The sequence below is a fragment of the Haemorhous mexicanus genome, chromosome 6 (genome assembly GCF_027477595.1).
Source record: "Haemorhous mexicanus isolate bHaeMex1 chromosome 6, bHaeMex1.pri, whole genome shotgun sequence".
Lineage (NCBI taxonomy): Eukaryota > Metazoa > Chordata > Aves > Passeriformes > Fringillidae > Haemorhous > Haemorhous mexicanus.
In genome coordinates, this window is record NC_082346.1 from 37,402,450 (window position 1) to 37,425,681 (window position 23,232).

General features: G+C 34.7%; 1 protein-coding gene across 5 annotated transcripts in view; it reads right to left on the reverse strand.

The window, feature by feature from the left end:
- NOVA1 (NOVA alternative splicing regulator 1) overlaps window positions 1-23,232 on the reverse strand; it is a 145,009-nt gene that overhangs the window by 114,109 nt on the left and 7,668 nt on the right. Inside the window, exons 1-2 of one of the 5 annotated variants that reach the window (XM_059849838.1) lie at window positions 22,134-22,262; window positions 20,560-20,636 (exon numbers count right to left, since the gene is read on the reverse strand). The exons of 3 other annotated variants lie outside the window; for them this stretch is intronic. The gene's annotated coding sequence lies outside the window, so the exon portion shown is untranslated. Of the gene's footprint in view, window positions 1-20,559; window positions 20,637-22,133; window positions 22,263-23,232 lie in introns of those variants that run through there. One more of the 5 variants, XM_059849839.1, reaches the window with a different exon arrangement.

Consider the following 23,232-nt stretch of genomic DNA (forward strand, 5'->3'; position numbering starts at 1 on the left):
CACACTACAGATTGTAAACTAATGGTCTGACAAAATTACTCCTATTTTCCTGGCCATAAAGCTGGGTCAACCATCATGAAAACTGCAATGTATCTCATTTGGCCAAATGTTAGTATCGTTAGTATCTGCAACTGTACTACTTCATTAAAAACACATTTAAAATCTAAAAACGTCATCTGTTTTCATAAAGAGACTCCAAGTACAATTAATCAACAATGGAATGCAATGATCACAACCAAACTGTGTCAACATTTCCAAATCAAATCCATTCAAACTTGCAATGAATGCTTGCTAGGAAGTTCACAAAGTCTTCTGAACTCACAAAAAGCCACCAGGAAGGTCAGCCAGTTGGGTATTTTATTGTCATGAATAAAGGGATCCATGAGACTTTGCAAGAGTGAACTTGTCATCCATGAGCTTCTCTTCTGGGGTGGCAAATGACCAGGTCTTACAAGACAGTTAAAGACTTGGGCTTATCTGACCAGGGATTTGCCATTTTTATATAGCTCTGGCAGTACACAGACCACCCACAATCTGGCCACCTATCAAAGACATTTGACACACTAGAAAGCATTGAATTATCTGCAAAGAAAAAGTTAAGAAGCTGTTGCTAGTAAAGCACAACTGGTTGGAGCCAAAAGAATTTTAATTTTTGAATAGGAACAAACTAATGAACAGTGAAATTAAAAGAATATTTAATGTTTGGGGATTTTCCAGTATTATTTAGTGTCTTAATAAGCAAGGAGCTGTCCTTACAAATACATACATGATCTGAAAGGCAGGTCAAGGACACTGCATTGGCACAGGGCCAGAATACAGAGGGTGCTAAAAAGAGCAGATCAGTGGATCTGATGACCAGAGTAAGAGACCTCTGCAATTCAGCATACCAGAATAATCTTCACTGGATGGCTAAGTTTGAATTAGTACACATGGTAAAAGCTATGTACCAGAGCAAAGAATAAACTTCTGCGCAGAGAGATAGGCAAAAATATTTAATATAAAACCAAGTAAGAGTTGAAACCTATTCAAATCCCTACCTCTATGTTTCCTTTTTGGGTGCATCACAACACTCTATCGCAGAGAAAACACTAAAAATTACTTTTGCAGTTACAAACAAATACTGATTCAAACTGTTGAAATTCTACAAAGAGCTAAGAAGAATGCTCCAAATTAACCAAAAAGTAATGTTTACAGAGGGTTTATTTTTTTTCCCAAGGCATGAATGCTTTTTCCAGTTATGTCCTCATTCCATGCACATATATATGTATGTATGTGAGTGTATATATATTTTTGGGATTTTTTTTAAACAATGACTTGCTATATTGATGGTTTAGCATTTAGAGAATTTTTGAGTGTTTCATTTGGTAAGCCACTCAACTGTGATGAGAAAAATATTTCTTGACTCATTAATTATAATAGTGCACCATCATCTAGCTGTCAGTCTAAGAAAACAGAGAAGTTTCAACACATTACACTGAAAGAGAAGAAAGGGACCAAGGCAGAGAAAGGATAACAAAATTCTTTGATTTTACTAGAAAAATAAGATGTCATTAAGAAAAATATTATTTCACAGAATTTAAGTATATCTCAAATACATCCCTGTAAATAATACATTTGAGAAAATAATTTTGCATGCATATTGTTAGATGTTCAAAGCTGATTCTGCTGGAATTTACATTAAACCGAAAGTGGAAGTAAGGTATTTCCTGAGCTACCCTCCTTAAATTTATTATCTTTTTACCTTTCAGCAGTAATGGTTATACAAGAAAAGATCTATGGGGTTTGAGTTTAAAAAAAAAAAATAGTTCTTAAACAGCTAAACCCTACTATTATCAGATTGGGATTTAAATAACTGAGGATTAATTTTTTTTAAAAATAGGCACATTTAAACTCCTGAATAAAGTATGCTGGTCAAAAGAGCCCTTTTTATTTTAAGGGCATAGTAAAATATGAATAGCATTATACAAGTCATGGGGCTAGAGGGAAGACCAAGAAACCCAAAGCTAAAAGCTTTTCATTTTTGTGGTTCCAAAAGACTGCTATTGAAAAATGAACATATCCAGTTAACCAAAAATACAGATATCTTAAAACCACAGGTATTTAGAGAAAACACATTTTAAGCCACATATTAAATGCTATTTCCTTAGGAAACTGTAAATTACAGTTAGTGGTACATTTAAATTTTAAAAGAAAACCAAATGCACACAAACAAGTCTATCTCTGTGATCTCAGGAAGCCACAACTACCACAACCATTTTTCATCTGTTATTAAAGATAGCCTCCCTAGTATAAGAGATTTGTTTCACACACAACCCAGATTTGTTTTGTCACATTACAACAAACAATGTGGGAAAAACTCATTGTGGCATTTTTCTGCGCAAGACAAAACAAACAAACTAAAAACCCCAACACTTCCAGGGAACCAAAAGCATACATTTGTTTCCAATTTAATTTGAAGCATCAGAATAAAAGCTCATAAATTTAGAAGTAGTAGGGTTCTTTGGTTTGTGGGAAAAAAAAAAAAAGGTACAAAACTCAAGCAACTATTCTCCAAATTAGTAGAATCATCAAGTTTTCTACAAATCACTTCATCATTTGTCTAAAAATTAACAATAATATTGATGGGTTTCATTTACAATTAAGACAGCCTAACACTCGATATGATTTATAAATAATAGTGCCACTGTCTTCACTTAGTTTTCAGTTTGCCAAAGCATTTGGATTTCTGCCTTCAGCTGTTTGTTTTCTACTTTTTCCAAGTTTCAGCAAGTGAATCAGTGACTTCCAATAGAACTATGAAAAATGAGGTATTTTCCTCATATCAAGTATGTCTGAAATACTTCTCTAGAAAATCTGTATGTACAAGGGTGAGAGCTATGCTTTTCACCAGCCCTCCCCCACCACACCTGTCTCCAAAATCAAAAGTAGTGAAATCTGAATTATCTGAGCAACTGAAACTAGTCAAGCACAGGAATCAAAAGAAAAATTGACATGAAGAAGCCACAGAAAAGTGTGTGGGTACTGTGTTCCCACACACTATTCTGACTGACACTTTCTTGTACCTACCGAATTGGTACCTTAGGTCGTGTTTTTAAACATTTGTTGTATCTTCTCCTTCCATTCTTTTTCCTGGTAACTGAACAGCTGTGATAGCTACCAACACCCAAGAGACAATGCAACTTGTACACGACTCATTTCAGAGTGGAAGAACTAGACAACATAATCTGACTTTGTGAAGAACCCTGGTAAGGGAACATGACTAACTTTGGTGCCTTAGGGGCCGTAAGGAAGAATTTCCTCATTCAGAAATGAACACTAACTTTGAAAAACTAAATGCCTGAGAATGCTCTGGTACAATGCTAACAAATTCTGTTCAGGTTAACTTTTCACAGAGGATCACTTCAGGCACTATTTATAACCATCCAGGTTTAAACAAAAGCAGTTTAACTGTCAAGCAGCAAGTCATGCAAACACAGTGTCAACCATTCATGAACAATATATGGAACTACAAAAGAAAAGCACATATCCTGAAAGAAGTAATTCTGCGCAGGTTCAAACTGGATATCCAAATTTTATATAAAATTTAGCTACAGTTCTCACATCATTTCCTCCTCCCCCTCCAAAAATCCTAGGAACAGCACATCTTACACCTGCAGGATGCTGAAATAAACAATTATTTTAATTTTTGAGTACCTCCTGTGAAAATGAGAATCAGAAGTAAAATCCCAAGCAATTGGCAGCATCCTATTCTGCTTAGACTTTCTTAAATTATGAGTAATTAAAGAGTAGTGCAGCACAATGCTAACAAAACATTAACTCTACCCATTCAGTAAGCATGCACAATCATAAATGACTTAGGTAAATACTACCAAAAGCATCACAAATAAATAGTTTTCTCCATTTTTTCTTTACTGTTAATGGTGCCATTCCTCCATTATCAGAAACTACAAGTTAAAAGTGATGATTACTATAAAACAAAAATTATACAATACAAAAGTGAAAATTACCTCCATTCAACTTACAGAAAAAGACTCTGAAAAACAGTAATTAATAAAGGATCAGATGAGAATTTAGTGAAAACACATATTTTTAGTTGGCAAGATTACACATTATTAAAAATAAACTTCATTACCACTACAAATTTTCTGTGCTTTGTTTCTTTTATTGCTAACTCTTGAATCTAGTCTGAGACACAGATACCTAAAACAGAACTGGCAACAAAAGGAATAGTATCTTGTACTTCAACTTTCTTCTGCTTGGAACAAAGATTTCATTTCGCTTTGTAATGAAAAGTGATCATGAAAACCAAGCATTTTTAAAATTAATGTCTTTGTTTCAAGAAGAAATAAATTAAAAATTCAGAACTAATAAGTAATATTAGTGTGTTTTCAATCAGAAGGGAAGAAAGTTCTGCATGTAAGAGACAATATACTTCATGCAATCTCATTTGGGTGAGTTTAGACCTACTCTTGAAAATAAAAAATATATCAAGCATTTTTAAATTCATACAATAGGGCTCTTTCGATTTGCATTTATTTGGGGATTTATTAATATTGTATTTATTTTTGGTTTATTTCATTGGATTTTAAAGGAGTTACTGAACATTTTACAGATTCCAAACTGTTCTTTGAGCGGTCCGTTTATTTTAGGATATGACTACCAGAAAAGTAACAGCAAGTACTCTCCTCTACAACATTTACTCAAGGTCAGTGTTGAAACACAAACATGCTGCATTCATGTGATTTGAGGAGAAAAAAAAAAAAAAAGAAAAAAAAAAGAAAAAAAAAAAGCCAACTCAATGATACATTCTTCCCTTTCAGTCTGCTAGTAACACTGATCTGAAACACTGTTAACAGTCTGGCATTCAAGAAGAATAAAACAGGTATGAGGCAAATGCTTTTTCTTTCTTACTTAATCAATAGAAGACCTGAACCTGTACAGTTAATCATCTGTTTCATTATTACACCTGTCTTTTGGAAGATCTAAAACATCTTCAGCCATGATTGGATCACCATTAAATTGTACGCAGAACATTCATTATGTTGCACTTTTTCTGATTCCCAAATGCACTTGATTGAAATGTTTGTATTAAAAATTAGAATGCAGGAAGCATCATATTGAGTAAAATATCCTATTCTGAAATAAAAAAAGTCATCATTCCAGAAGGATGTTCCAGTGTTCAGCCGCTCACATAGTAACAGTATGTTTATCACACTGCACACACTACTACCATTGTGACCTTCCGTGATCATGTTAATGGGGATTGCTGTGGAATATGGCTCCCCCCCTTCCACATCCAAATGTTTTACCAAATGGAAAGGGAAGAAAGGGGGAAATACGAAAAGTGTGGGGACAAACTGAATCCAGTGCCCAAAATTTACTTACTACATATGAAAACATATTACACAATGATAACTCAGTGGAAGTTGCAATAAATACCTGATAAGGAGGACAAGTTTCTATATTCCGGCCTTTTTTTTTCAAAATATCCAATTTTTAAACCCACACTACAAGTAAATTGACTGTTGTCAGAAACAAGAGCCCCTAACATTTTCAATTCTGCTATTTAACCAAGACAAATTTATAAATACCTTCAAATCATCAACAGAAATAATAGACTTCTGGTGAGTTTGGTGATTTTACATTAATATAAAGCTACCATGAGAATCAGAAGGCTACAGACACTACAGTACTCTAGAACATGTTTATTAATATATACTTGCAATGGATTCTTTAAGTTTTTTTTCCTAAGTAATTTAAGTGAGGAATCTTGGCAGCAGGTAACCTGGTTGAATTTGATTTTGATAATTAGCTGCTTAATTGCATTCAATTTTTTGTACAAATGTTCACATCTTCTTCGGGAGATTTACTTTGCAAGTACAAAATTAAAGATGTCTGGGATTTCCTAAACCCATGAGATCTGAATGTTTAGAACTTGTTTGGGTTTAATCTGTGTCACTAGAATAATATGCTTTACAGGGAAAAACAACAATCAGCATCCCCCTTAACACGCACAGAAAAAAAGTAGACATCTATAGCAACCTAGACATGCCATATAGAATTATGCCTTACATAAAACACTTTTAAAAAGAAATAGATTTAAACACTTTAGACTTGATATATCATAAGTGAGATGATTTACCAATGACAACAAATTACCAAGTGTAAAATTTTCAAATGGCGCATCCCTACTTACTTAAAATCACACACAGAAAACACAAACCAAAAGGAAATCCAACCTACCTCCTGCATTTTATAACACATACCTAGGACTGGGGAAATATACCAGCACTTCTTTTGGACCTTATAAAATCAGGTTTCACTTATGTTTTACCACAGCTACGTAAGAATTTCAAACATGCTATAAAGCCCATAATCTTTTTTTTCTTTACTTTTGGAGACAATATAGATCAAAATATTTTAGAATTTATATATATACGCATGAGGAATTTTTCCTATTCTCTCCTTTTTTAAATCACAAAGTGGACAAAAGTAAAGAAAATCAGCTATTAGGATATAACCTACGAGTGAGATATCACTTCACTTATTTCCACTAATTTCATCAAGGATCATAACCACAAGAAGCCTCAATGGATAATACCAAAGTCAGAAAAATGACTATGACAACTATTATTTTACTGTTTGACCACCTTTCTTCTCCACTTTGTATCTGCCTAAAACAAACTCTTCCTCTCCTTGGGCTTCATTCAGGTAAACAAAATTCTGGTTTAGAGAAGATGACTCTGCCAATGAACATATGTGATAACATCTTTTATGAAGCCATAAAAATAGATATTGTCTTTGTATACATTATTTCAATTTAAAAAATTTTAATTGAATTTAGCTGAACATGGTCCTTACAATTTGATGCTACTTCATTTAGACCACCCATCAGACATTATTGTTCCAAGTATTGTGAGATTTGGACCAAAAAAGTGAAGTGCATAAACAGGAACGTTGCACAAATGGCTGTCGGGAAGGTTTGTCCACTCCCCCTTTTCTCAATTACTTAAAAATAATAACAATGATCCCTTACCCAACAGCAGAGAGAGGTCAATCCCAATCATCTTGAAGTATTATTCAAAATTACCTTTTAAATGATTATTTATTTATCTTTGTAACTTTTACAGCACGTTAGTCTTCCAGTTTACATTTGCATGAATTTATGTACATTAGAATATGAGATATTAAAAAATATTAGGAAAGTAGTGGATACTGATAAATGTTCTTGCACTGCAAGATAGTCTGGGGTTTAGTCACATCAAATTTATACCAGTAATGTTTGAAATCATTACTAAATTTTCAAACACCCTGAATGTGACAGATGGTCAAATTTAATTTACAACTGTTCATATCTACACATGAAAGAATACAGTAACTTCAACCACTGAACTCAAAGCTGTCTTTTAAAACAATAATGGAGAACACCAATATAAACCAAATGCAGTACTGGTACTGAAGCATAAGTACCACAATATCAAGATCAAACAGCATCCCCCCAGTAGCATATCACATGAATATGAAGACAGTGTTTACAACAAGTAGATAATCTATCAGTGCAGCTTCTAAGTAGGAATGAAGTCCTTTCATATTTTCACATAAGTATTTTTTTTACTAACAAAGAACATGGAGATTTGCTGTACTTTTTTATACATCAGTTTTGCCTTAGCTTTTCAAAGGCCATTTTCCTATGTATACTCTAAAAAGGCATCACTGTTCTTCATTTCTTCTCAAGCCAGCATAAGTAATAACCAAAGGTAAAGTACCATTTTTAGAATAAAATAATAAAATTATTCCACCAAATCTGCAAACTTCTCTTCTTTTTTTATCTTAGATGACCTTACAGATACCCCAAGAAACATATTTGCAATGCATAATTCCTTGCTTATTTGAATATTCAGGGCCTAAGTTAACTGAAGTTCTTCACATTCTGACCTAAATGACATGAGTTTTTCCTCTTTTTATGCAACCTTCTCCCTGCTCATAAGTAAAGAGTGCTTCATGACCAACTACACAAAATACATACTTAAATTAAGAAAGTGGGTTTTTTTTCTGAAACAGATGCTTTAGAATTTCAAATTCAGAACCACTCTTCATTTGTAATTGAATTAGTTTTTACAAGGTGGAAAGTCCTTGAGAACTTGCAGGAGATAAGGGAGAAGGGAAGAGGAAAACATAAAAATGTAGATACTTCTTCTCCACTTCTGTAGATTGTTAGAATACAGATACTTCTCTTACTAAAAGTACTGTAGCTCCTTGCAGGACACAATTCAAGATAAGATTACTTTTTAGAAATCAATCCAGTACAGCACTTGCATGAAAAATAAAGTTCACAGACCACTGAACAAGTACACACAAGCAGAAGAAAGAAAACTGGAGTACAAGATGCCCACCAAGTGAGGTGAAGCTCTCCACTTTGAGTAACAGCTTTATTCTAGGAAGTGAAATGCTGGTGTTTGAATGATGAAGAAAAGGAGGTAAAACAAAGGATAAATAGAGTGTGTTAGATTGATAACATTTCTAGAAAAACAATACAGTTACAATATTCAAAGGTAGATCTCCTCCACATCAATCATCAATGAAAAAAATTGTTTCTTTTAAATGGAGTAAAGAGCTTTAGTTCTCCATATTTTAAAGTGCCATCCATCATACCTATCATTAAAAAAGCTTTTCAATTCAGGCAAGATTAAATGACAGTCACAAAGCAACTACACCCTTTCAGTATTTACTCATCCTGATTGCTAATTAAAAACTAAAAATTAACATAACTGTTAAAAACATATGTGCTAAACATATATAGAGAGTAACTGGAAAGGTTTTATTAATTTTATAGGTTGTTCAAAAAAACACAAAACCACTCCCCTAACTTCTGATTCCATCTGAGACATATGTTTTCATGACTAAACTTATCAAACTCATTCTGTAAACTTTAATTTAGAAAAACGCACTATAATGCATGTAATGATGCTATTTCATATTTATTAATTTTCATGTTGTGTCACATAAGAACTCAGATGTGGTATGCACATAAAACGTATCACATTCCTACATGAAGTTATTTCTAAAACTGTTTTTGTGTCCTAAACAATGACTGGGGTAAACAGACTGTATAAACAGATTTTTGTTCTGCATTTCTATCTGGGATAGATTATGGGAATCTTATGGGTTCCTACAAAATCAGACAAGACACAATAACCATCTTCAAGAAGCGGGCAGAAATCAGGTTGTCCTCACAAAATCTAAAATATACTCAATCTCCCACTGCACATATTGTAAGGAAACCTTAAACTGTAAAATACTTTCAGCTGTAAACATGGTATTAGCATCACTTACGACAAAACTCTGTAAGAACTTAGAACACCCAAACTTTCTGTTATACATAAAAGTATCTATATTTAATAATCCCTTAGTTACAAATAAAGGAGAACTGCGCATGCAACATAATCTGAAGAAAATTTAATGTAAATTTTATTACCAAATTGCTGTACTACCAAATCAGTGGTTGTTTCTATTTCAAGATGACTTTTGTTTCTCTTATTCAGCTAAGCACAGAAATTTAGATTACTATAAAGTACAACTATAGTCACTCAGTTTCAGCTGATCAAATAAAAGTTTAAGAAAAAAAATTATCAACCTCTACAAAAAAGTACTGTTAACAAAAATTACTTAGAACAAAAATGTCTTTTATTTAGAAAAGTTAAATAATTATTATATCTAAAATACTAAGCCAGTCAAAAAGCTAAACCTTTCCCTGATCCTCAGCTTTAATGAACCTCCCTAGAGTCCATTTGTCCTTCCACAAAATATCCTGGTGTTGATTTCCTGAGATTCCAATTTAGAAGTTGGTAACTTTTCACAAATCTTAAGCCAAGGAGTTTAGAGTTCAAACAGCTGATCATCGCTTGAAGGAACCAATTGAAAGTGCTTTCTCTTTACAGTTCCATTTTCTTGTCCCTTTTCAAGAAACCATAATCATTCAGGCAAACTCTGTGCACTTCAGAGTGAACCAAAATTACACCAAAATTACAACCATTGTGAGCTAGAAAGAAAAACCAAAGATATGGAAATGAGAAGAAAGTCATACCAGAACTCAAGAACAAAAAGGTAAGCTGTGCCCAACATAACACCACACTGCATATACGTGGGCTCATATATCTCTCAAATGACCTGATTTTTACATTTGCACAGGCATGCAACACCCATCCATAATAAAAAGTTCAGTCCCTTTTCTATAACTATTACTATGGATACTGCTCAAAGCTTTACTTTGATACTTGCAGAGACTGAGCTAGAGAAAGAGCTATTTCATCCCATGAAAGTCTTATTAAATGGGACCAAATTTTTAGAGTTGAAAAGCCACAGCTTTGATTTCTTGCCTGCCTTTGCAAAGGCAGTGAAATAAATCAAAACACATCTCCCCTCGCACTCTATGTTGCCAAGGCAGTGGCAACAGTAGGACCATAGCAGAATCACCCAGAGCCCGTAGATTAGCTACAGTTATGACAGTAAAGGCCTGAAGGAGGCAAAACTCTTAAACATGTGGTCTAGTAAGCAGTCCTCTCCTCAGTATCTTCTCATACACAACTCTGGTAGGATTTAACTACAAGATTAAAAACCATTTCCACAGCCTTTTCACCAGGTTAACAGGAAATTGAACATCTGAAGCACTTCAACTACTTAAGTTTCACTGTTCCAGTTTAGGCTGAGGGTGGGAGCGTGCTGGAGACAATTGATCACCTTTTCCACAGACAAATATTTATTACAATCAGAAAGCCACAAACACAGAGGGAAACCAGTTTTAAAACAGCTGGGGAGCACACAGAACACGAATAAAAATATAACTGCAATATCAGGCAAATTAGTAGAAAGTATGATTGGTTTAAAGGTAATGGTGAACAGTCTAGAGTGCCATGCTTAATTTCAACACAGTTTTCATTACCAATCAAACTGACGTTCAACTCACACATCATTAATTTATGAACTTGATCAGATATTCATGTGACTCCCCACTCAAAGTCACTTGACTTTTAAATCAGAACTTCTCAAAGCTAAAAAGTTACCTTAATACTATTTTTTTTTGTGAAAGGAACCACACGTTTCATGAAAAAAGGCTGAGTGAGCAGCAAATCCCAGTGCTAATCAAGCTCTGTAATTTTTGAAGTTCCTATCTGTCTCTAAAAGGTCTTTCACAGAGTGAGGTTATGAATGATAGCTACCTGCAATAAGCTGGAATTGGACTTAATGACCCAAAAGTATGACTGCAGAGTATTGGGTTCTGTTAATAGTTCTGTCAAAAAGGATAGCATTTCTTATCATTAACTAAATTTCATTTTCTCATAAAGGAAAAAGAAATGTCCCCTTTGCTTTGCTATCAAAGTCCCACCTTCCTACTAGCTTGTTGGAATAGTCTCATACAAACAGGCACTAAGCTTATAGGGCACATTTTCCTCTGTCACCCTAACCCTTTTTTATTTAGGACATCTCTTCAGTGAGTAAAGAGGTTTTAGACATTTTCCACTCTGTTTCTCTTGTGGAGGAGGCTGGAACTGGCAGCATCACCTCAGTTTTGGGGTAGGTGGAAAGCATTAAAAAGGGTAACAATTACGAGATTTTATGGATTTGCCTGGAAGAACAACAGAGAAATGGAGTCCCTAAACTACAAAGTCTATTCCACACCTATTTTCTAATGTTTCACCTGAATTTCCTTTCCAAAAGATCTCTCACTGCTGCTTTCTATACCATGCTCCTTTTGTATACCCAGCCTAGGACCACACCAACAATGTCTGTAGGGGAAAACAGATGAGGACCTAATCAGCCCCAAAAGCAGTAAATTGAATTAAATTTGCAACGCTTAGTAATGTTTGCCAGTACGTAAAGATGAAATTGAGTGAAGTTCTGCGTGTGCCTTCTCAACCTTCTTTTACATTTTTAGAAAGGCCAAAATATTTGCACTACACAAAAATATTAATAATCCTTGTGGTGGCCTTTATCCTGTCCAGCAGATAAATCCATAATGCTGCTCACCCACTCCCCTTCCCCAGCAGAATGGGGAATAAAAATATTAAGAGCAAACCAGGAAAAATCATGGGTCAAGATAAAAAATATTAGAGAAAGCAAATTAAAATAGGAAGAAAATAAAAAGCCCACAAAAAAGGCAGAAAAGGACTTGGGTTGGTGGTCAGGTGAAAATGAGCCTGTGCATGCCCAGGTGACCAAGAAGACCCATGACATCCTGGCTTGCATCAGCAGGAGCAGGGAAGTGATCATTTCCCTGTACTCAGCACTTGGTGAGGCTGCGCCTCAAACCCTGTGTTCAGTTTTGAGCCCCTCACCACATGAAAGGCACTGAGCAGCTGGAGGGTGTCCAGAGCAGGGCAACAGAGCTGGGCAAGGGTCTGGAGCAAAGTCTTATCAAGAACAGCCGAGGGATCTTGGCTATTTAGCCTAGCGAAAAAGCAGCTCAGGGGAGACCTTACAGCTCTCTGTAAGTGCCTGAAAGCAGGTTGTAGCCAGGTGGGAATTGGGCTCTTCTCCCAGGCATCTAGTGACAGGAGAAGAGGAAGTGGCCTCAAGCTGCACCCAGGAAGGTTTTGATTAGATATTGGGAAAAAAATCTTCACAGAAAGGGTGTAAAGCATTGGAATGGACTGCCCAGAGGAGTGGTGGAGTCACCCAACCTCAAAGCATTTGTAAAATGTGGGCAAGGCACTTTAGGACATGGCTTGATGGTGAACATGGTGGTACTGCTAGTGGGACAACAGTTGGATTTAAGTGATTTTCAAGCTTTATGATTCTGTGACTCAAACAGGTGATGCAAAGGCAACCACCAGGGTCCCTAGGCAGACCATTTCCCTGCCTCTCTCTGAGCAAAATGCTAGCTGAACGCTCCACGCCAGTTCATTTTCTCTTCTTTTGCGAGGACCTCATATAGCATGGAGTAGCTTGAGACACCTCAGGTTATCCACCTGGCAACTTCTTTTTGCACACCCAGTCTTGGCACTGGGGAGGTGGGCAGAGTCACAAACAGCAGGCCCTGCCACTGTGCAAACACCGTCCAGCAAGAGCTAAAACATGAGTGTATTGTCAACACTTTTTGGTCACAACTACGAAACCTGGCACTATACAAGCTGCTATGAAAAGAAAATTTAACTCCACCTCAGGCATATCCAGTCATACTCTAGTGTTGCTTTCCTCCCCTGACTTTTCATGACCAGTGAGTTCTATTCAGCTCCACTGTGGAATCCACAGGTATGTGCATTTTAACCACTGTTAATAATTCTCAAGCACTTAGGATTAACAATACTTTTTACCCTAAATACAAGTGGACTAAGTTCTACATGGATTAAAAAATAAAAAAAGCTATATGGAAACAACAGACTTTCCTTCTTTCCTGACCCCATATATTTCATAAGCAAAAAATGTGACCATCCATCCATACCAACTGTATCTTTATTTTAAGAAAATCTTAGAATTCTGAAGTAGTTAGAAACACATAAAATATTATGAGAAACATACACTAGTCAAAGATTCCATAAAAAAACCAGCATTTTAATTTATCAGAAACAGGCTTTTGCAAAGAAAAATGTCTGCTATCATTACCTGCAGGTTCATCAGAGGGAATGAGCATAACAGAATTAACAGCTCTCAGCTGTAAAATTCCTAATTCCAGTAATACAGTACATTAAACATGCCATTTGAGATATATGCCAACTTAAACTACCACATATGGCATACTATCTAATTATCACAGTTTGTGTTTTCATATGCAGAGCTGTTCTAGTTTTTAAACAATGTGTCAAAATGCATTTTTTTCTGAAAATAGAAAATGCTATCTTTTTGTAATACCAGTAGGTCAATATTGCAATTTTAACAAGCACAAGTTAAAAAAAAAAAATTAAAGAGAAAAAAATACATTGGAAAGAGTCTCTGATGTTTCAGAATTGCTCTTAACTTTCCTATTAAAATATTTGGGTGAAAAATTAATTTTTAATTTTTAAGAACATGTTTATCTAAAAGGGTATTTTCAATTTTTTTCTTTTCAACTCTTTAATTCACCTATTGACACACTGTCTTAACTGACAATAAACAAACAAAACAATCAAGTTAGTCATTCTCCCAGCTTTGCATGTGAATAAAAAATACTGTGAAATAGCACGTGTACAGACATCAGTTGCAGTCAAGACAGACATCACTTGTGCTCCTTCATGTGCAATTTGACCTCACTCTGAACAATTGCTAGTGCAGAATCATATATTCTAATTGCAGTTTAGTACAAATCATGCCCTAAAATATTTGATTTCAGATTCCCCAGCTGGTGCTTCATGTCACTTCAGCTGTTCGGAGGGATTTTTATTTTTTTAAATGTTTCTTTGTGCAAATAAGCAAAGAGCTCACACATAATTACCATAAAACATTATATAATCTTAATCTCTTCTTTTCCATCTCAAAGAGGACCACGTATTTTTAGACAAGAAAAATCAAAATGTGCTAACAGCTAGCACCTTAATAGACAAACAACTGTGCAGCAGTCATTCCAAATATTTCTGTTTCTTGTCCAAGAGTAAAAAATAAAGGTATGCCACTCAGTCATCAAATGCCTTTTCCACAGTCTCCCTTAGTTCTCACAAACTGTAGGTGGTGTATTTGATAATTTCAACAGAAAGCAGTAATATCAGGATATCTTTGAACATACTGTCTTACTCTAAAAAATAGAGATTACATCACAAACACAAGAGTAATTATATATATAAGAATTTAATTAAATGCACCTCCCCAATCTTTTCCAGTTTGAAATCAGCATAAAGTCCTTGAACCTGCAACTACCTTTACAAAAGGTTTCTATTAAGCTCAAATTTAAACACATGCAAAAATTATTTTAATTTTTTCTGAAATAATTTGAAAGGCATTAGAATGTGAACACCACAACATATTTTAGATTTCTATTTTCAATAAACAAATAAGGACAATGTTATTAAAGGTATAAAGACCTGTGCAAACAACCGTGCTACCCAGACCATGGAAAAACCTTAAGTATTCAAATTTTCTTAATGAAAAGTTGGAAGGTGAATACACTTGATTTCTTCCACGCATAATTCAAGTCTTCCCCATTAAAAAGTCCAAATAATCCTTCTAAAAGATGAGTCAAAACACTTTATGTAATAATAACCAAAAATAGGGCAATTTGACTACATGATTACTATTTTTAAGCCAAAATGCAAATATATCCTTAGAGTTTATTTTTAGAAAGCTTTCCTAAGCCTTTTAGCATTTCATATTAAAACTTTACAGAATCATTCCCACTAATTGTTTAGATAATTTTTGATAATTCAGTCAGTTCCATACTTCATAAAATTTGATTTATACCTTTCAAAGCTAAAATCAATCAAGTACATCAAAATAAAAGACAAAAATCAGTAGTTGTAGCAAGAGCAATTATCTACAAATGGAAGGAGATTTTAGAAAACGTTTAGTTTGAAGAGAATTTGTAACTGAATCTGGATTAGATCTAGCACTTCTTTTGAAATGGATCTTTTAGCAAGACTGGCATACATTAACAGAGACAGTATTTTCCTATATGGAATTACTGAACAGATTTACAAAGAGTTTAAAGAGCCAGTCCATACATAAAGATCAGAAAACCAGGTCATTTTTAAGCAAAGAAAAAAACAATTCAAAAAAATTATTGATTACATACACTAAATTTTTATCACTTCCTCTGCTTTTGTCATTAGTAAAGAATTACATATCTGCACTAAATTCTAAAAGGACGTTTTAAAACAGTGCAGCTTTCCTTGCAAAGGGACCATGAACTAAAAGAAAATACTAGGAAACTCATGCCAAAAGTGGAAAATATGTATATTGGGCAAGTTCATACTGGTAATCTTTATAATGTACCTATTTTTGCTAAATATCTGAATATCTCTTTATAAGTTAAAAGGCACCCCACATTATCCTTACCAAAACACATGCATTATTTCTTTGTCCATAATTTCATTGACTATAACAGAATTGAATGTAGGAAGAAAAACATCTCCAAATACAGATTCAAACACCTCTAGCCAGCTGAGAACAGTTCAATTACAATTGTTTGCAAGCCTAGAAAATGGTGAGAGAACACAACTCTTCTCAGGGGAAAAGGCAGCAGTAAATCTTAACTACCATAAATGAGCACCAGGGGAAAAAAAAAAAAGACCACAAAAAAAGCCAAAACAAAACATCCTTCTGCTACAAAACGAAAGACAGAATCCTTTTACCAAAATATACCTAAAGTAGAATCACACTATGTATATATATATATATACACATATATATATGTATATAGAGAGTGATGCGTATTCCACCTTGCATAAATTCAATACTTACCTGAATTTAATGTTTGTATACAGAAACTGCTGGTATTATTACTGCCTCTGTACAAGTGTCTCCACTTACTCTTGTGGGAGGCAGCAGCAAATAGGAAAGAAATTATAATTTTCAGTCATCATGCTTAAGACACAAAAAAGAATTTTTATTTCTTTTTGTTAAGGTACTAGAATTTCAGAAGTGGAAAAATGGAAGAACTGTACCTGGAAAACTGGAGAAATGCTCACCTCTAGAGGAATATTTGACCTCAAGCAAAACAAAGAATGGAAACAATTCATCAGATTTTGATTGCATCCAAACATCTTCACCCCGCCTAAAAACTGGAGATTTTACTTCTCTGAATCCATCAGTGATGGTTTTAATGGCAGAATTCCTATTCTGAAGAGCAAGTATAAAAGCAGCAGTAAAAGAATATTCATGTTTAAATGCTTATGAAATAAACCACTCATTTTTCAGCATTTACACATGCTGAACTACTACTGATATTCAGAATTCAAAAGATTTGTAGTAGGAAAACTTGAAGCTTTAAAAATAACTCAAAGACTAAAAATTGAAATTAAATACTTATTCAGACAACCACTGACTTCCCCAAATAAGCAGCATACATATAGTATTTTCTGGATTAAATACACATTTTAAACTATCTTCTGCATGACCCATCCAGCAAGATTCCTCAGTTTCCCCAGTGGAAGAGGGAAAACATTGGGATGTCTCATATTTTGAACCAGGCAACACAATTTCTAACTTTCTATATTTCTAACTCAGAGAAACATCTATGGAGGAATCCGATATGAAACCCTTTTGCTTCTGAGCAAAGGAGATAGAAATGGGGGAAATTATAACCCCCTTAGAATCCAGCTTGTGAAAATGCTATGTGAAAACTACTGCACTCTAAAGGGATTAACACAAGAAAATCTTAAAGCAGAGTGAAACTTTAGAAATTATTCAATATGGAGTTATAGAATCTTCTCAAATTTTCTGAGCTATACTGGTATTTCCCGCTCCATAGAGACTTACCTATGAGAATTCCAGAATATCTACAAATACACTTGTTTCTTTTCAAACTGGCATCAGCCACTTCAAAGTATGCCTTGGTTTGCCAGTAAACTGCATCACATTTCAGCAGATAATTATTAATAGCACTATTTCCTCTAAATCAGTATTGCAACATCACACCTCTTTCTAGACCTACTGAAGTAGGTCATCCTAAAAATACAAAATTTGATATAGTTCCTGGAATACTTGTAGTTTTAAGCACACTTGACTTGAATATTAGATGGCTATCATCAGCTTATCTGCACATCCCAAGTAACCATAGCTTGAAACATGAAAACCTTGTAACACAAAACCAGTCCTACAAATTTACACTAACTTACACCAAAAATCCTATATGCTTTGTTAGGATCCTTAACAGGGAAAACCCATCCAAACTAAGATGCATGCTTATAAGTACCAAGAGCATTAAGACCACCCACTCTGAACTCTTATGCCTCAATACTTCACAGAAAAAATAAGTCCTTGGGTTATCTTAGGAGCCCATATAACTATATGCATACTTTTGTGAAATACTGCAGCCCTTAGCAAATTTTTGTAATCACTTCCAAAATTTTGCACTGGGAGAAACAAGGCACCCAAATCAGAACTAGCCAACCTAGTAAAAAGCAAAATTCTTAACAATAAACAACGGAAATCTTCAGACAGCCAATACAACACTGTGAAACTTTACAAGCAGAGACTTCTTTGCAAAAGAAAACAAAGAATTTGCATGAGGTGACACTTCACAAGTTCCTGGACTAGTCAACATGGAAAGCATGGTAGCCCTTTATACACCATATGATCCCATTGAAAAATAGACAAAGTGAATAAATGCAGAGAAGCTTCTTTTTTCTTATTCTGAGTATATTCATGTGTGTTGGAAAAGGGAAATATCTAGGTACTTATTTTGCAATTATGGATGACTAGATTTTGTGTCCTTATGTCTGCACTAAAGATTTCAGGAAGTGCTAAGCTAATAAAATGTGAAGGACAGAACTGAACTACTTCTGAACATCACAACTCACCATTTTTCAACTAGTAATTACTATCAGACAAAAGAGCTGTTAGAAAAGATAATATAGAAACAATACAATCTTGCTGTTACTAATCAACAAAGCACCATTAAAAAAAACTGGAATAAAAATAAACGAGTTATAAATGTCTTGCTTAATTCAAACACCTTGTTACCACTATCCATTCTATGTCTCCTAGACTAGAGGGTATAAAACATTTGCATAAATTGAAGGGGGTTTGTTTTCCAAAGGTACAGGAAACCTAATGGGACAAATATAGCTGCCCATTTAATTGATTTTCTACCATCAAGTGCATGCAAGACTAGAGTTCTGAGACTAGAAATTACACATATTTCTATATACACTCAAATATTTTTAACACTCTGATTTAAAATCAGAGGAACCATTTTTTCCTTCTAAATTCTAGCTATTCAGGGAAAGAACCGTATTTCTAGCTATGAATCAATAAAGCAAAAAAAAAATCAAAAATAAAAAAATTATTCATTAATAATTCATTCATAATATATCATGTTGGCACTTACTAGAACAGCTAGTCATAGATGTATCCATACAGAACGTACAAATCTTATAAAATTATAAAGTATGTGGTTTATTATTGTTAAAAGTAGTGCAAATACTAGATGAGCACTTGGCATCACCAACATTGAAAAAAAAAAAAAAACCACAAACATATATCCCTAAAAGGAATCCTTGTAAAGTTAACACTTACTTTTACTTTTTTCTTTGAGTATTTTGCTATGCTGTAAATTATATGTTATTTGGCGCAGACTGATCTCAACAAAAAACTGGCAGACTTCAGTGTGCTGCCGTGCACAGCAAAAGAATCAGAAGTAGGAAATCACATATGTATAAGGAATTCTTGGGAAATACAAATTTTGCTTTAGATTGAAAGAGTCGCCAAGTGTTCACCTAATAACGTTAAGTAGAAGACATACAAAGAACGAAGTGTGCACACACATGCAAGGCAGAAAACAAACCCCATACATGTTCTACATCTAACATTGGCAACAGATCATTTTTATAAAGCTTTAAGGCATCCAGTAGCAGCGTTTCATTGCAGATCTCTGAAAAATCAGCACAGACAGAATGCTGGAAACCCTCTCTTGTTCCACAGAAGTTTTCTTCAAATCCAGGTCATAACTCCACTAAAAAGCTACCCATTTCCCATTTTTTTTTTTTTTTTGGTATTCCTCAGGAAAATTGTTGGTAGACTGCCAGATTACAATAAAACATAAATATTCTATAAATCCAGCTCAATACTGCTGCCAAAACAGTATCCATGGCAGCACCTGAATTGCTGCTGCTGCTGCTTCTACTTGTGCTATAGACTACCCTACCTGCACTCTGGCATTCCCTAGCACCCGATTACAGATGGGGACAAAATGTAAACCACTGTTAGACTGAGCTCCAACATTGGCAGATGGCCCAAATGGTCCTTTCTCCCCCTTCCGTCACAGCCATGACATTTCATAGCCCAACTCTTTTGGAATACACTCTGATAATAGTTTTAATTTTGTAACTACACTGGACACTCAACAAAGCCAACCGAATGGACACATGCCATTTCCTACTTTTCCAGTGCATGCCCTAATATAAATATTTCCAATAACTCATGTTATAAAAATAACAACTCCACTATTGTATATTCAGTTAAATATTTGTAATTTTTCATGTGCAATTTGAAAGCCAGAATTTAGATCACACCGGGAAGAAGATAAATTGCTGCTGCACCTGATTATCTGGTTCTCTAGAGAATTTTTTTCCCCTGATTGCCAGTGAAGAATCTAAATAGGACTAAAGTCACTACTTAGGAATTAAAAAATACATACAAATCTTCCAAGAGCTTTGGAGGTGTGCACTATGGTTCTTGATTCAAGCAAACAGGTGCCACTCTATCAAGTGGGGAAAAATAGTACAAATGTGTGAAGCTCTTTATGTGGGAAATTACAAGAGAGTTAAATGGCACTGAGCAAGGCACAAAAAGTGCTTTTAAAATAGAAACAAGGGAACATGCAGAGAACCTCAGTATCTAATTTAATTAATGATTGAGAATGCAAAGGCTCCAACTGGTGAAACATTAGCAGCAGCCATGAATTTCACTGTAGTTCTGTATAACAAGTAATCTTACCTGAGTGATTCTCAAAAAAATGTCAACACATCGATTGTATTTTTCATCTGATCCTGTCAATGCTGAGATGACAGGCCCTGCAGGATGCAGTGAGAGATCAACGATGAAAAACAGATGTTTAGTCTTTTCAAAATCAAAACCTATAAGACCAGGTAAATATGAAATTTTGTCCAAGATTCATACTTCTTTATATCCAACAAAAGTTAATGTTACATAATGTTACACTTTCATATACATAAGTTGACAAGAGTATCTCTCACTTACAAGGGATCTGACTCCAGGTCAATCATATCACCAATGTTTAACTTTAAACCTGGTCCCTAACACACTGCTCTTTCAAGAGCTATCTGGTCACATAGCTAGTTACTCACATCACCTACATCAACCTAGGTTCATGTTCATCAGCCTAGAAGAACGAAAGGTTCTCCAGCCTTCCACAAAGGAGACTTTATTTTGTCCTTCAATTATGCAGAATGCTTAAACCTTACACAAATTTACTGCAATTCAGGAGTCAAGAAGAACAATGACTAGCTCAAGCAAAGAGTGATAAATCCATACTCAAAGGCTACAAAAGCATGCTAGCATTGTACAGTTGGGAGCTGATTTCCATAGACGTATCTCCAAAGACTGCCTTAAACTGACATTTCAATGACATCAGTTCTTGCAAAGGAATTGCAATGCTTGGCTATTATCAAGAGCAGCACACCTAATATTAAGTAAACTCCAGTAAGATTCAACCATCATTATCAATATGCTAAAGTCAAAACAAGATCATTTGGAGGATAGTAATTTAGATCTTGTGATTTTTATGTATTAAAATATGTAATATGTTTATCAAATACAGGGAAAATTTAAAGCAGAGTATTCTGAAAATCCTTTCTCTATTTTTATTCAAGATACAAGCAATGTATTTGATCTTTAAAATGCCATAAATAATCACAAGTTGGGACAGAGCAACCCCAAAATCAAAACAAAAATGGGATGGAATAGAGCTACACAAATCTGTACTGGTACACTTACAAGATCTCTAGGTTATAGCATAGTTTGGTATTTCCTCTGGGGGAAGGAAAATGACCCTGAATACCAGGGTGAATTGTAAGGAACCTCCTATTTTCCTAAATCTATGTCATGCAGTCAGAATGAAGACAGTCATACATCAACAGTAAATTAAAAACCTTGCACATGCACAGCACACTAATTGATTCCATTTGCCGACACCAAATTCCAACTCTCCACATTTCCATGCTACTAGAAGTCCCTAACCACAAGACTGGGCTAAATAAAAGAAGCACTAAGCATTCCCACAACAGAACATAGTATACTACACCAGAAATTCATACCAGACACAGTATAACTATTTTCATTTGCAGACAATAGTTGCTGCCAGAATAAGCAGAAATATTTTTTGCTAAATCCATTATAACCATGACATTTCAAAAACACGTGCATCAGCTTCATTACTCAAGAGATAAATCAGATAAACAGGAAAAACATATTACAGTTTTAGATTGAAGTATGTTAAGAATTTTATGCTAGCGTCAAACAAATGCAATTAGAAAAACCAAAAGGCCTACCTAGAAACATGGCCATCAATAAGAGTCAGAAAAGCAGCCCTCCAATTTCTAATATGCACTGCGTTTTATACCATGACACTGCAGCCTCTGAGGGTCAGATTAATTAAGATCAACAGCAGCTGCAGTGCAACGTGAGAAGCACACGGCCACAGCTCTCACCAGTCCAGCCCAATTACCTGCAGCATTCCAGCACTGGGCAACTGGCAACTACAATACTCCTCACCAAGTCACTAATTCCCACTGGCCTACTGATAAATGCTAAGAAAAAAATAAATTCAAAGAAGGACTGGAAAGCTGACTGCACTGCTGCAAGATGCAACAATGATATTTGCCAGGCAAATCTTTAGAGTTGTTGCTTAACTTTATGTGAGAGCTGTGTCCAAAGACAGAAATGTGATAGCAACAAGCCCTCTTCCCAAACACTCCATGCTCCATTTCTGGCGGCCAGTCTGACAAATTCACTAAATCCGAGGTTTTCTTCCCTGGCCAAAAAGCTACGGATCACTGACAAAATAAATTCTCTAGTCAACTACTGAGGACAATATCTAAGCTAATGAAATTAACTAAAGAACGAACAAGATCAAAGAATATTTGAAAAAGACACTGCTTATTACAGGTTGCATCCATTAAAAAAAGCAAGCACATGTTTTGTTTACAGCACAAGGAAGAAGAGGAAAACAAGAGATTCAGACATTCCCTGTTTATATTTTTTTAAATATTATCTCTAATACCTATTCTCTATCAAGAATCCATTAAAACTTGGATCGATGTAGAAAAAACTGTTAAATTATTGTATGGAAGTTTTAAACTTGATGAAAGGGGAAAACTTATGTCTTGGTTTTTTTTTTTTTAAATGAATAACTGCTTTACAGAAATCCTGAATTTGTCAAAAAACAACACTGTTACTAGAAGCATCTTCATCTACATAAGCTTCCTAATCTCCTGAAAATACTTCAGTTTTCAATTATATTGAAACATAGGTAAAACCAATCACAATGAAAATGTTGAAAAGTTGAAATACAGCATTTCCCTGTCATAACAGCTGTCCTCTATCTATTCTTTATTTTAACAACAAAGTTAGTTGTTAGCCTGTGTCATT